This window comes from Salvia miltiorrhiza, chromosome 6 (assembly GCF_028751815.1).
Source record: "Salvia miltiorrhiza cultivar Shanhuang (shh) chromosome 6, IMPLAD_Smil_shh, whole genome shotgun sequence".
Taxonomy (NCBI): Eukaryota; Viridiplantae; Streptophyta; class Magnoliopsida; order Lamiales; family Lamiaceae; genus Salvia; species Salvia miltiorrhiza.
The window spans coordinates 23,601,351-23,615,504 of NC_080392.1; the positions used below are offsets into that span (position 1 = coordinate 23,601,351).

Here is a 14,154-nt window from a genome sequence, read left to right on the forward strand (position 1 = left end):
TCCCTCTCTGCAGAGGTCATTCCTATTTGGTGGCTACTTTATCAGAGACGTCACATCTCCTGTCCCTCAAGAGAGCCGTTTCCACCAAACAAGGAACCTCGAAGATTGAAGCCTCAGCCCAAATTCGAATTGCTCTCCAACGGAAGAAATTTTGAAGATGGTCTCCGCCAACGGATCTATTCAAGACCTCTCCAATAAATAGCGCTCGAGGATCAACTTCAATCTTCACCGATTCAACGACCTCTCCTTAAGGGGATGTTATTATCCTATACCAGATACGAGTACTAATACAGATAACCAAATATCATATATTGACCGCTATCACCAAAGATACAAAGTACTCAAGTTACTATATAACTCTCACCCATAGTAAGTCAAAGTGATATACGAATCAACATATATATTTGAAATCTTATTAGTATTAAGATTCTATTAAGTCACCGAGATCTTTGATTCTTCACTTAAGTCAGACAGAAGAATACATCTCATTGTGGTCCTATCAATACGTTATGACGTACCAGTATAGACAAGTAGTCAAGACAAACTACTTCCATCTATACCGCAGCCTAAACCAATGACTTGTCCTAAAGTCTTCTCGGCTGTGATCATTTTATATCTCTTAAGGTTATTCCAATTATATGGTCTTCTGTGATCTACAACACACCATATAATCTACTTATATAGAGACAAATGACATACATATGCAATCATGAACACAATCAGATATGAGATTAAAATAGTGAACTTAGGAAGCATTATATACAAGCATAAAACGTTCTTGCTTTCAGTATACAAATCCAACAAGGTCTGGAGGGTCTCGAATAGGTGTATGGGGGGGGGATCACACCTATAGGCTATTTTTGTCGAATGAATCAAAACGAAACTTCAAACACAACTGACTCAACCTGTTTAGTGAAAAGAGTTTTGATCAAAACTGGGTTGACGACTGATACTGAATACTCTTCAGTAAGGAGTTATCAGTTAAGTCAAAGACTTTAACTAATGCACATAAAGCTTCAGTCGAGTTTGATAAACAGAGATATGTTATGAATCTTACTGACTATCAGAGGATAGATCAGTTAGACAGATAACACACGCAGCGAAAAACTTTTGTTTCGTAATAGCCTGTGAATTAAACACGTTGTCAGTCGTTAGGTTTCTCTTTGCAATTAATCAGTTTTTAGTTCAAGGAGATAAGAGCACAAGTAAGAAAGTAAGAACTGAAAGATGTAAATAACACAGAGATTTTTACGTGGTTCGTAAAACATTTCCTACATCCACGGTCGATTGATCAGACCAACAACTTCACTGGACAAGTGCTTACGGGTGCACTGCATACCGATGCTCGTGCTTACGGGTGCACAACAAACCTGAACGTGTGCTTGCGGGTGCACACAACCGACACGACTGAAGATCCTATCTTCAGTACCAACACACCTTGTTGGATTTCTCACTCCTAGCTCACACTGGGCACTAAGACCTCACGAAGATAGAACACCTGTCTGAACTCCTTTTCGGCACAAACACTCAATTCGGTTGGTTGAAGAGAGGTTTGAAAACTTGCCAACTAAACCACAAAGAACAAGTTCTTTGCAGTCAGTGTAACCTAGGCTTTGGAAATACAATATTTGCCTAAGGTCTAAGAGAATGTATGTAATCAGCAGTGACTGATTTTTGGCTTTGTGATTCTCTTCTTCGATTCAAACTTTGGCGAGGCTTGGTTTAGCTGAGTAACAAATTTGGCAGTGTTTCAGCTTATGTTGTTGAATCGGTGAAGATTGAAGTGATCCTCGAGCACTATTTAGTGGAGACATCTTGAATCATTGTAATTTCATCTGTATTCGATTTTCTCTCTAAGAAAGATTTTCTCTCTCTAACTAAAAATTTCATCTTAAGCTTATAAGCTTAAGTATTCAAATATTTTGCCAATTTATAATTTTTTTAAAAATTATATTTTATAAGCTCTTAAAACCTATAAACTCTTTAAAATAAGCTTTATCAAATGCCGTCTTAGAATAATTATACAACTATCTATATACATATTTGGTCAGCCTTTGGTTATAACGTTGTAATGAGCTTAACTTGGATTAACACTTTTTATATTATATAAAGTGAAAGAACTTGTTATTTCAGCTCCACATATTTAAATCTGTTTGGTCTCTTCCTAAACATTAACATATTTATATATTTATGAAGAGAAATTATAGCAATTGTTGAGATGGCCGAGTTGGTCTAAGGCGCCAGATTAAGGTTCTGGTCCGAAAGGGCGTGGGTTCAAATCCCACTCTCAACACATATTTATTTTAAATATTTTAAAATTTACTTTTGCCTGTTATCTTAAATTAGAATTGCAATCATTTATTTATTTCTAACGACAATTTCCTAATTTTCTAGTAAACAAAATTCTGATGATTTTTTTTTTTTTTTTTTGAGAACCAAAACGAAAAATTCCGATGATTTATTATCACTAGTACCGCCACACTTTTATGAAAATAAACTAATAAAAATAAGTAAAATCAATTATATATCATATATAATTAATTAACTATGAATAATTCACTTTTAAGTTATAAACCACAAAACTTAAATAACTAAACCATTCATTTGTAATTAATCAAGACAAATACATGTATTTGATATATTATAAGAATTACATATTGCTTTTTATACTATTTTATTCCTTAGAACGTTGACAATCTAGTTAAGCTACAATATAACTTACTTTCCTTCATTTGTCAATACTTTGTCCTCTTGCCTCTATTTAGTATATTAGCAAACAAAAAATAAGAAGAAAAAAAGAATAATTGCGTAGTCATTCATTTGCTAAATACAAAATAAAATAAATACAAAATTTTCATTACTTTAAATACAAAATGTTGGGGCACGATTCATTACGTCTACCTAAAAATAACTTTAAAAAATTTTCATCACTTTAAAATTAATTAAAATTGCATACTATGAAATTAAAAAAATAAAGCAAATAAGAGAGAAAAAGAGAAAACAATTTTGTCTAATACTTTTAACTCCTATAACATTTTAAACATAAATTTATTTTTCCCTCAAAAAAAAAAACATAAATTTATTTTCACATAATATATATAAAATTAAAGTTCTGGTAATGATATTTAATTTGATATGTAATTGGATATTTTACATTATTTGAATTACATTATTTTTTTAAAAACAAGAAGAAAAACAAAGAGAAAACGTAAAAATAAAATTATATGATTGAGTGTGAATCCTGGAAGAAAAATAGGGATGATGAAATCTGAATAGCAAAAAATCGAGTTTTAAAAAGTAACAGTAAAAAGAGTACTAGTTGTTAATGTTCTATTTTTATACAAACATAGATATATATATATATTGATGTCAAATTTTTGCTATATATAAAAGAAATAAAATAGAGAAAACACAAGAATTAAAGAAAATAAAAACATATATAAAAACGAAATATAGCAAATAAAATAAAGTAGTACATAAAACAACAAGATAAATGACAATATATGAAAATAATAGGAGAATGAAAAAATAGTTTGAGACTTTTAACTTTTATAACATACTTTAACTCTATTTTTAATTATGTATCAAAATAAAGATTTTTTATAATTTTAAATTAATATACATATTAAATATTTTCTTATTAGTCAAACTTTATGAATTTTAGAAAGGAAAAAGAAAAAAAAAAAAGAAAACATTGAGGGAGAAAACAACTTTTTTTTTAGGCAAAAAAAAAGCTTAAATGATATCACGATGAAAAATATATGAAAGCCAGCTCGAGAAATCTGACTTCCAGATAGTTACATCATCAGTACCAATAGCGAAATTCGCAAGGCTATGGGCAGCCATTAGCTTCTCGTCAGACATGCTGGTAATCAATAACACAATTGTCCTTCGCATGGGCAAAGGCATCATACAAATCTTCACAGAGAGAGACCAAACTTCTTTTCTCGTCTTGTACCACATGAACCGCAAGGATAGAGTCCGTATACACAATCATGGGGCCAAGATCATATTGGAGACTGAAGCCAATACCAAGAAGCATCGCATGGAGTTCTCCCATAAGGGTAGTGTGTGTTTGGCCAATCCGTTGCGCAACCGCAACAATGGGATGTCCTCTATGATCTCTGAAAATTAAGCCCACACCCATGCGCAATCCATCCTCGTGTATGGACACATCGACATCCAAACGGAGCATGCCTTTCTTCGGAGGGATCCATTTATCCGAACCCTCCTTTGGGAGGAGTTGCTGGTTCGCTAAAACCCGAGCCCGAGTCTCCTTGAACTGTAGTAGGAAAGGCCGCTGCTTTTGATAATATCTAGATCAGAAACATGGGGTATTCCGGTGCTTTACATCACAAAGGCGGGGCCAAATCCACCACAAACACACCGCAAAAAGATCAGATTCATCAGCTGAGTGCTCCCAGCAGAAAATAGCTTTCTTAAAGTGGACTAAGAAACTAAATTACAATTGTAAGTGTCCCAAAATATAGGCATTATTGTAGTTCAAAAGAAAAAAAAGTTGTAATTTTTTAAAATTTGGTGGCAAAATATAGCCGTTAAAATTGGTGTTTTATATATTACTCCCTCCGTCCCAATATTGTTGGCCACATTCTTTTCGGCACGGAGATTAAGAAAGAGATAGTCAGTGGAGATTAAGTGTGGCCCCTACAATTTAATGTATTTTGTGAAATTTAATTAAATTATTAATTAAGTCTTTCTTGAACCTAAATACATGTCTTCTTCTCCACTTTCCGGCCGACAGCGACGCCAGCGCCAACATCGGCGACCGCGACCGCGACGCCGGCGATGGCGACAATCGCCCCAAATTTTATGCCTAAGCTTTGTCAAAAACCAAATCAACCCCAAAAAATCAAAAACCAAAAAATCAAAACCAAATCAATCCCAAAAAATCAAAACCAAATCAACCCCAATTTCCTCAAAACCAAATTAGTGGAGGGAGAATGGCAGCGCCAAATTAGAGGAGGGAGAAGGGCAGCGCCGTGAAGAGGAAGAAGAGGACCCAAGCTTCGATTTTCAGCCCAACACCGCTGTCGTCGCCGTCGCCGTCGCCGTCGCCGTCGCCCATAACCACTGCTCCTCCAAATCGCGCGGTGAAGGGGAAGGGTCGCAGCCGCTGCTTGAATGCCCTAGCCCCCAGGCTTTGATTTTCAGTGAATCAGTGAAGAGGGAGAAGAACAAATCGACGACGAGGGAGAAGGAATCGGCGAAAGCCCTAGCCCCAAACCAGAGCAAACCCGCGATGGCGACGAGGTGGGCAGCGGAGCCTTCAGATAGGAAGAAGGGGGCGGCGCCGGTGGTGCTCTGTGCGTGTGTGTGCGCAACAAGAGAGAGAGAGGGAACGAGCAAAGACGTGGGATAGGGATCGTGCCGTCGTGAAGGAGCTTGACGCCGGCGTCTGGCTCGCCGGCGACCAAAGACGGCGGTCGTACTGGGGAGGGGCGATGGTGGTAGGGGGGAAGGGCGACTGTGTGTGTGTGTGTTTATTTAAGAGGGTTTAGGTTTAGTTAAAAACTTAAATTAAATTAATTAATTGTATTTAATTAAACTAAACTTTGCCATTTTTAGAAAGTAGCCAACAATAGTGGGACAATCGAAAAAGGAAATGTGGCCAACAATATTGGGACGGAGGGAGTATATAGATATAGATTTGCTTGTTATCTAAATATTGGGAAATAGAATAAATACACTATTCTAGTTTTGATGATCCCAAAACCCTTAGATTTATTATCTCTAGACTAGAATTCCTGTTTAAACTCAACTGTTGGAGTTCAATCCTTTAACTAGAATGAAGGTGACTGATAACTGAAGACCGAAGACTCTCAAGATCAAAGCTTGACTAAAGACTGAACAACTGAGGAAAGATACTGGTGATGCAAGAGACAACTTCACTGAAGTTATTAACTGATCCAACGAAGGACAAAAAGATCAGTCGATCTTCTTCATCGGACTGAAGCTCAGACGCCTGTATTAAATGTTTTTGCAACAGAATTAAATGCTCAGATTTAAAAATCGTCCTTTCCAGTGCAACAACTTTTATTTTTGGTGCCAAAGTACTGACGCACCATGCTCCTAGGACAAAGAGGATTCAAACTCTTAACCAATTAGGAGCCAAGTAGATTGAAGCCTCAGCCCAAAGTACGGAATGTCTCACAACGGCAGAAATTTTGAAGACCATCTCTCCAACGGATATATTCAAGACTTCGCCTGTAAATAGAGCTCGAGAAAAACCTTCAATCTGGGAAGAACCGATTCAAAAACATACGCTGAAGTTCTGCCAAATTCAAGAGCCATCATTCTTCATAGATAGACATATTTCGAATCAAAGAAGAGAGCAACTCATAGTTGTAAAATCAATCTAACTAATTATCAAAACTCTCTTAATAGACTAGGCATCTCATGTTATATCATTAGTCATAGTTGGAAGCGTCCAAACCTCTTCTCAACAAGAGAAAAGTGTGTTTGAGTGGTTTTTTAGTACCAAGAAACTAAACAGATGGTCCCTTGGCACTAGTTAAGCCAAGTGGTTGTTGTTTAGTACTAGAAAACTAAACAGTACGGTCCCTTGGCACCAAGTAAGCCAAGTGGTTATTGTTTAGTACCAAAAAACTAAACAAGACGGTTATCTTGGTACCAGTTAAACCAAGAGGGAGTTCAAATTAAAGGTTCTGGCTCCAATTACCTTGGCATTAGCTGATTGGACACGACAGTGTAAGGGCGTGCTAAGTGTTAAATCCAATTCAGAGTGGATTGGTAGGTTTGCTGTGCACCTTTAAGCATAAGCCCAGAGTGTTTGTCAGATAAATAATCTGGCTGTGGATGTAGGAAAGAAGTTTCTGAACCACGTTAAAAATCCTTGTGTTCTTTACCTGCTTTCAGTTTTTCCTTACTTGTGCTAAACTATTTTCAACTGAACTGGATTAACTGAAAAGTATAACTAAGGATTTTACAAGTGGCAAACCTTTTCTAAAGGCTATTCGCATTAAATTTAAATTCCGCTGATGAGTTATCAATCCTACTGACGACTGATAGTCAGAGAGATTAATAACTCTACTATGTTTTACAAATTAGACTGAAGCCTTACTTGGATATTAGTTAAGCTCAGTGCTCGACTGATGGCACTTTACTGAAGTATTTTCAGTATTAGTCTACAACCTTGATCACTATTTTTATAGCAACAATAACTGCAACTAAACAGTGTAATTGTAGTACGAAAACAGCAAGCAGAGTATCGTATCCACAGAGACTGTAAAACGAAATTACTCTATCTACTTCCTAAACAGACTCTCACAGTATGCAGGTAAAACGAATTTGAAGGTGAATTACGAACTAAGATTAACTAAATAAAAACTAAAGAGCATGTAAACTATGATAATTAACTCAAATATAAGGAAAGCTCTGACCCTAGGGATGTACTTTCACTAATCAACTATATGTATTCAACCTATTGATTCAATTACCAATTTTAATCCAACCCTGATGAAAGATCACTATATTATTCACAAGCGTCTCTAACGACCACCTATGAACGTAGATTAATTAATCCCTTTTTGCATTCAAGACTCCAAGGAATAAATTAACTCCAAATAGCACATAAAGAATAGCTTCCTATAGCTTCACCTATCGCATTCAAGACTCAAGGCTAACACTATATCATGCATTCCTGAATCGGCTGAACAATTATCGCATTCAAGACTCAAACTGAACAGCTAAACATGTAAATCATTTATCAGATAATTCACAAGAAATTAAGCACCAGGAATCATGAATCACAAGTTGGAGGGCAAATTGATATCAATAAATCAAAAATACATAATCAATCAGCTATATACAAACCCTAGGTTCAGAATAAAAAAACTAGCCAGACATAATGAAATCAAACACAAACATAATTAAATTGAACGCAATTGTAAAAACAAATTGTATAAAAACCGAATTAAAACGATTGTAGCGGCTTGAATCTTCAATCTTGATCCAAGCCTTGAAAACTGGAAAGCTAAAATATTCTAAAGTTATAAAACTGAAATATGAATGTTGGGAACTGAAAAACTAAAGCTGGGAACCCTAGATAGGTCAAAAGAGGACCTATTTATAGTCTTAGGGTGAAAAACCAAGTTCTAAACCGAAAATAACTTGAAAAATCGTAAAAACGCGGAAAAAACGAAAACACGCCTAAAAACGGCGACCCGTTCGGCGGTCGCCGAACTGGTCGCCGAATTTGGCCTGAAAACAGCTAAAATTCGGCGATCGCCGTTTTTTCTCCACCAGGCCAATATCTGAACAGGGATTTCGGCGACAAACTCGGCGGTCGCCGTTTAGGTCGCCGAATTTCTTCTTTAAAATGCCAATTTTCGGCGGTCGCCGTTTAGGTCGCCGAATATTGACTGCTGCACGCGTCGTTTTTGTTTCGGCCATAACTTTCTCGTCCGAACTCCGATTTATGATCCGTTTGCGCTCACGAACTCGTATCGAGACGATCTACAACATCTATTTCAGAACATTGTTCCAAATTCGAACTCAATAAATCTGCAAATTCCTTCAAAGTTCGAGTAAGAATCATGTTTCACAAGATAAAGCAAATTAAGCACAAAACAATCATCCAACACTCAATTTCCTATAAAATTAACATCATATGAATATTAAAAACCATGGAAATATGAGTGTTATCAACTCCCCCAAACTTAAGCCATTGTTCGTCCTCGAATAATGGGAAGAATAAAATCAATAACACGAATGGGTAAGAAATCTAGCTCATCAATGCATCCGAAAGATAAAGAATGATAGAATTCTCAAATCCTCAACAATTAATGTCGCAGCCCGATTCCGACACTAGTAATAGCGGGGACCGAGTATCGATACGACTAATAAAAGAAAGGGGGAAAATAGAAAGAATACATAGATCAACAGCGGAAGCTCACAAAGAAACATGCTAAGGAAAAATCATCATAATTCATCAAAAGGGTATATTCGTCAATATTGTCATAACTTGATAAATATCGGGAATCTCATCATGAAAAGCAAAACGGGTATAGCTCATTTTTCATAATGAGGAATAATATGCAGAGTATCGCAGCAAAAGGCGAATCGATTATATGTATGAAGACATATAACCGTGAGTGTATTGCTTGATTTTCAAAGGAAACTAAGTATCTTAAACATCAAACTCTATTTAACATAACTTCATATGAAAACTCTATCGACAAAACAGACATACGATAGAGAAAGAAAACGTCAACCCGAAACATTCTCCACCAGCACCGCACCATACTCCCCCTCCGCTTATCCTGCACGTTTAGAAATACATGCAGGGCGTGAGTACATAAATACTCAGTGGACATATCGCCGAAAAACAAAGCTGCTCATAGAGCTATAAATTTGAAGCTTGCCTCATCTCAGCAATACACAGAAATAAGTTAGCATCAATGAATCTGTGCATGCAGTTTTCATAATCAACATCATAAATAAGTAACTGCGCAGTTTAAACATTCATCATGTATGTACCACATGCACTACTCATCATCAAAGGTACTGAGAAGTAGGCCTCCCTCTCAAGTACCGTGACCGGCCGACCCGAAGACGGCTCACAGTCACCTCTGTGCACAAAATCCCGCTTGAGGCAGGACCGAATTCGTCTCATCAGTAGAGGGTATCACACAAGCTCAACATCAAAAATTGGCAAGTCAAACAGTTCTCAAATATCATTTATCTCAAAACATTTGTTAATCTCATAACATCATAAAATCATTTTAGAAAGCTCATACGATAAACATATACTCAAAATATTGCCCACCTGAAGACCTTACTCAAAATCTCCCGTCAAAGTGGAGTTACTTACTTCCTTGCTCTTCTCGTGTCTTCAGGGACCATCATCATCATTGAAAGTTCATGTCATAAAATGAATCTCGATTAGAACTCATTGACTAATTCTCAGGCTTTATCTCATACTCTATCTCATATTCTATCCCTTTACTCAACTCTATATAAACTCTCCACTCATCTCACATCCTCAAGTTCAAGGATAGGTTTCAAGAAAATCATGGCTCTAAGTCTCGATTTATCTCTCATGTAAGGTTCGTCTAATCTCATTCAAACACATAGGTAACACAATCACATAAGGCACATAAGAAAACACAAACAAACATCATCAAAACATGCTCTGTTTTTACACTGACCCAACTTCAAAATTTAAACTGTTCTGACTCCGACATCTCCTGGACTCGAGACTCATACCAAACGAAAGGTCTACGAGTCTAGTTTCATTTAAAAAAAAGTAGAGTCGAAAAATCCAAGTGGTTTGAGAGATATGACGTTTTTACCATGATCTACCATTTCTGGCAGTTTTGTATAACCGAAAGTTACAATTTTTGAAAAATAGTAAACGTTGTCAAACTGGGCTCAACTTTGGTGTATATCTAGCTAACACAATAAGGTTGATACCATAAAAATTTGGAAAGCTAGATCACATAGGAAGCTACTGAAATGAATGACTCTTTCCCCTGTTTTCTGAAATTCTCGGTAATAATGCACAGTTTAGGTTTTGCATTTTAAAGAAATATCAAACGAAGTTGAAATGACTTGAAATTTTACCAGGGTACTCAAGACTCATGTAGGGACTTGTTATAAAACTTTCAAAGATAAATGACATCGACAAACCGTCGATCACAGTAGGTCAGTAAGGCCTACGAAATTTCTCCAAAATCTCATCTCAAACTCTTTATATGCTCAACCACATCAAAACGATCGAGCGATTCAAAAAGAAAAATATACTCAACCTCGACTCTTCTCATCTCATATTATTCTCGAACATCAACTCAAAGCAAAAGCAAATCTCACTTTAACTCAATTAAATTCCCATGGCAAACCATAGCCAATATCCTCAACATATACTTATTTCATGCTCAAGATTATATACTTAAATGATTTCACACAATTAATCACATAGATTTATTAATCACCCTAGTTTTTATTAAACTAAATCTTTTGAAATACCACTAATCATGTATAACCTATTGATCAAATCATAGATCTAACATCCTAGGTTACCAATTAGCACAAATCAACATCATAAAACAAGATCCCATATAGATACACATATATGTCATCTTCTTCCTCAACTAACACTTTCATTTTTCACTTCTCTACCTCAAGCTTCAATCTCATCCATTATTAATCATCTAGATCATCTCATAAACTCAAATCCATCATCATATAACTCAAACCAATTCAAGAAAAATAAACAACAAAATTCGTAGGGTTTCAAGCCCCTAATTTTCGAAAATTTCCTAGGAATAAGTTTGGTGATTTTCTAGCTCAAACATGATCATATACTCATTCACATATCATTAATATGATCAAATAAATAATCTAAGATCACTTACTCAAGGATTTAAAAGGTGATCAAGACTTTGCTCCAACTTTGATCTTAGCTCTAGCTTCTTGAATTTGATGAGATATGATAGTATTTGGTTGGATTGGATGGTGGATTATCTCATAGTAGTGTTTGATGAAGCTTCTCTAAGCTTTCTTGAATGGACATCAATGGAGGAAAAGAGAGTATAGAGAGAGAGAGGGGAGGCCGAGAATGGGGAAGAGAAGGGAGGGTATGTGCGTGAGTTATTTGTAGAATTAGGATAATGACTTGCTCAAGAATTTAATCCCACTTGAATCAAAGTGTTATCCCAACATTTTTACTTTATAATTAAAGCATGTCCCCCTTAACTCCTACCTCCTAATCCACTTGCCATTTAAGATAATGTGCATGTGGTAAAAACAAAATATCTCAAGTGTTGTACACTCGATCTCGATCTCAGATACTCGATCTCAGCTCTGCCACCAGAGCAGAGCAGAGCTAAAAGACTCGGCCAGAGCAGAGCTAAAAAGCTCGCCAGAGCAGAGCTAAAAAGCTCGCCAGAGCAGAGCTCACATCCAGAGCAGAGCTCACATCCAGAGCAGAGCTCGCATCCAGAGCAGAGCTCGCAAGTCAGAGCAGAGCTCACATCCAGAGCAGAGCTCACATCCAGACCAGAGCTGACAAGTCAGAGCAGAGCTGACTGACTCGGCAGAGCAGAGCTGACTGACTCGGCAGAGCAGAGCTCGGCTGACTCACCAGAGCAGAGCTAACTGACTCGGCAGAGCAGAGCTCGGCTGACTCACCAGAGCAGAGCTAACTCGGCCAGAGCAGAGCTAACTGACTCCGCAGAGCAGAGCTCGATTTCAGCTCTGTCACCAGAGCAGAGCTCAGGTTTTCAGCTCCGTCGTTAGAGCAGAGCAGAGCTCGACTCAACATCAGCTCTGCTTCCAGAGCAGAGCTCGGTTCAACTTTAGCTCTGCTTCCAGAGCAGAGCTCGGTTTTCAGCTCTGCCTCCAGAGCAGAGCTCAGCTACGCTTGAGCTACTACAATTTTATCGAAAGGAAATGAATTTTTAACCTCATCAAAAAAAATACAATAGCTCAAACTATTGGAATATCTCATCTCATCATAAACTTATTTATATATATATATCTCAGTAAAATATTTCTCATAAAAAAAACTGATATGCAAAATAATAATAGCTGTATGCCATTTCCCGATTTAAAAATAATCTCGTTCTCCAAAATCTTGAAAATAATCCGTGTTAAGATAACACAAAACAAATCGCACTCACATCATCGTAAACAAATAGTCACGTAGAAAATCACTCAAACCATCTCAGATAAAACACGGATACAAAACTTATTAAAGCAATCAGCAATCATCTCTCAGATCGACTCTCCCTTCTATAGGGTTTCTCACTCACTTATCTCAACTCTATTCTTCTTCAGATGTTCCTATTAGCAATAGGACAATTTATCTCACAGATACCTCTGTATCCGTCATCGGGAAAAATAAATTATGCTATTTCCTCAATTCAAACAGCATCTCTATTTCAACTCATTTTCTCAAACTGCTCACTCTCTATCTTCATCATTGGTTCTATCAGACTCATATCTCCATCTAGAATAATAACTCGTCTCATCAAAATAATGTAACTCTAATACTCAATATTTCAATTTATCATCATAACTCCATCTCATCTTAATTATAATCTCATATCTCAGTACCGTAGTACTCTCTATAGTGTCTCGACACTACTACTACTTATAAAAGTACGGGGTGTTACATCCTACCCCCCTTAAAAAAAATTTCGTCCCGAAATTTGAGTTATTCATCTTCGGGAAAAAGCTCGGGATATATCTCTTTCATCTTTTCTTCAAGTTCCCATGTTGCTTCCTCTTGCCCATGATGTCTCCATTGGAATTTTCACCAAAGGAATTGACTTGTCTCTCAGCTGCTGGATCTTCCGATCCAGAATAGCATCGGGCCTCTATTCGTAGCTCAAGTCCGGCTCTAGGGACACTTCTTCTTGATGAATGACGTGTTTTGGATCAAACACGTATTTTCTTAATTGTGAAACATGGAAAACGTTATGAACGTTCGCGAAGCTCGAAGGCAACGCAAGTCTATAGGCAACAGGGCCTACCTTCTTGAGTATATTTTAGGGTCTAATATATATATCTCGGTTTGAGTTTTCCTCTAACTCCCAAACAATGCACTCCTCTGGATGGGGAATCTTTCAGAAAGACTTTGTCTCCTACATCAAAATGAATCTCTGTTCGTCTGGGGTCTGTATAAGACTTTTGGCGATCTTGTGCTTCTTTAATTCTCTGTTGAATCTGTCGCACAATGGCGATCATCTCTTCAATAGCTTCTGGTCCAAACACTTTTTCTCTTCCCAACGTCATCCCAAAAAAAAAAATGGGGATCTATATTTTCGTCCATACAAGGCTTCGTATGGAGCCATGTTAATAGTTGATTGAAAACTGTTATTATAAGCAAACTCGATCAGGGACAAAACTTGCTCCCATTGACTTCCTCTATCTAACACAACAGTTCTAATCATGTCTTCTAAAACTTGTATAGTCCTTTCGGACTGTCCATCCGTCTGCGGATGAAAGGTTGTACTAAATTTCAGTTTAGTACCCAACTCTTTTTGCATGCTCGTCCAGAAATATGAAGTAAATCTGGAATCTCGATCCGATGTAATCGTCATCGGTAGGTCAGATATAAAATTCAATGTAGCAATCACTATTTCCGTAATTTGAGGTGATATCACTACC

The 14,154-nt window shown here is 36.9% G+C and overlaps 1 non-coding gene across 1 annotated transcript; it reads left to right on the forward strand.

Moving 5' to 3' along the window:
• The first annotated feature begins 2,212 nt into the window (after positions 1-2,212).
• TRNAL-AAG (transfer RNA leucine (anticodon AAG)) lies at positions 2,213-2,293 on the forward strand. The gene has a single exon. It is a non-coding gene; the product is annotated as a tRNA-Leu (tRNA).
• Positions 2,294-14,154: the final 11,861 nt, after the last annotated feature.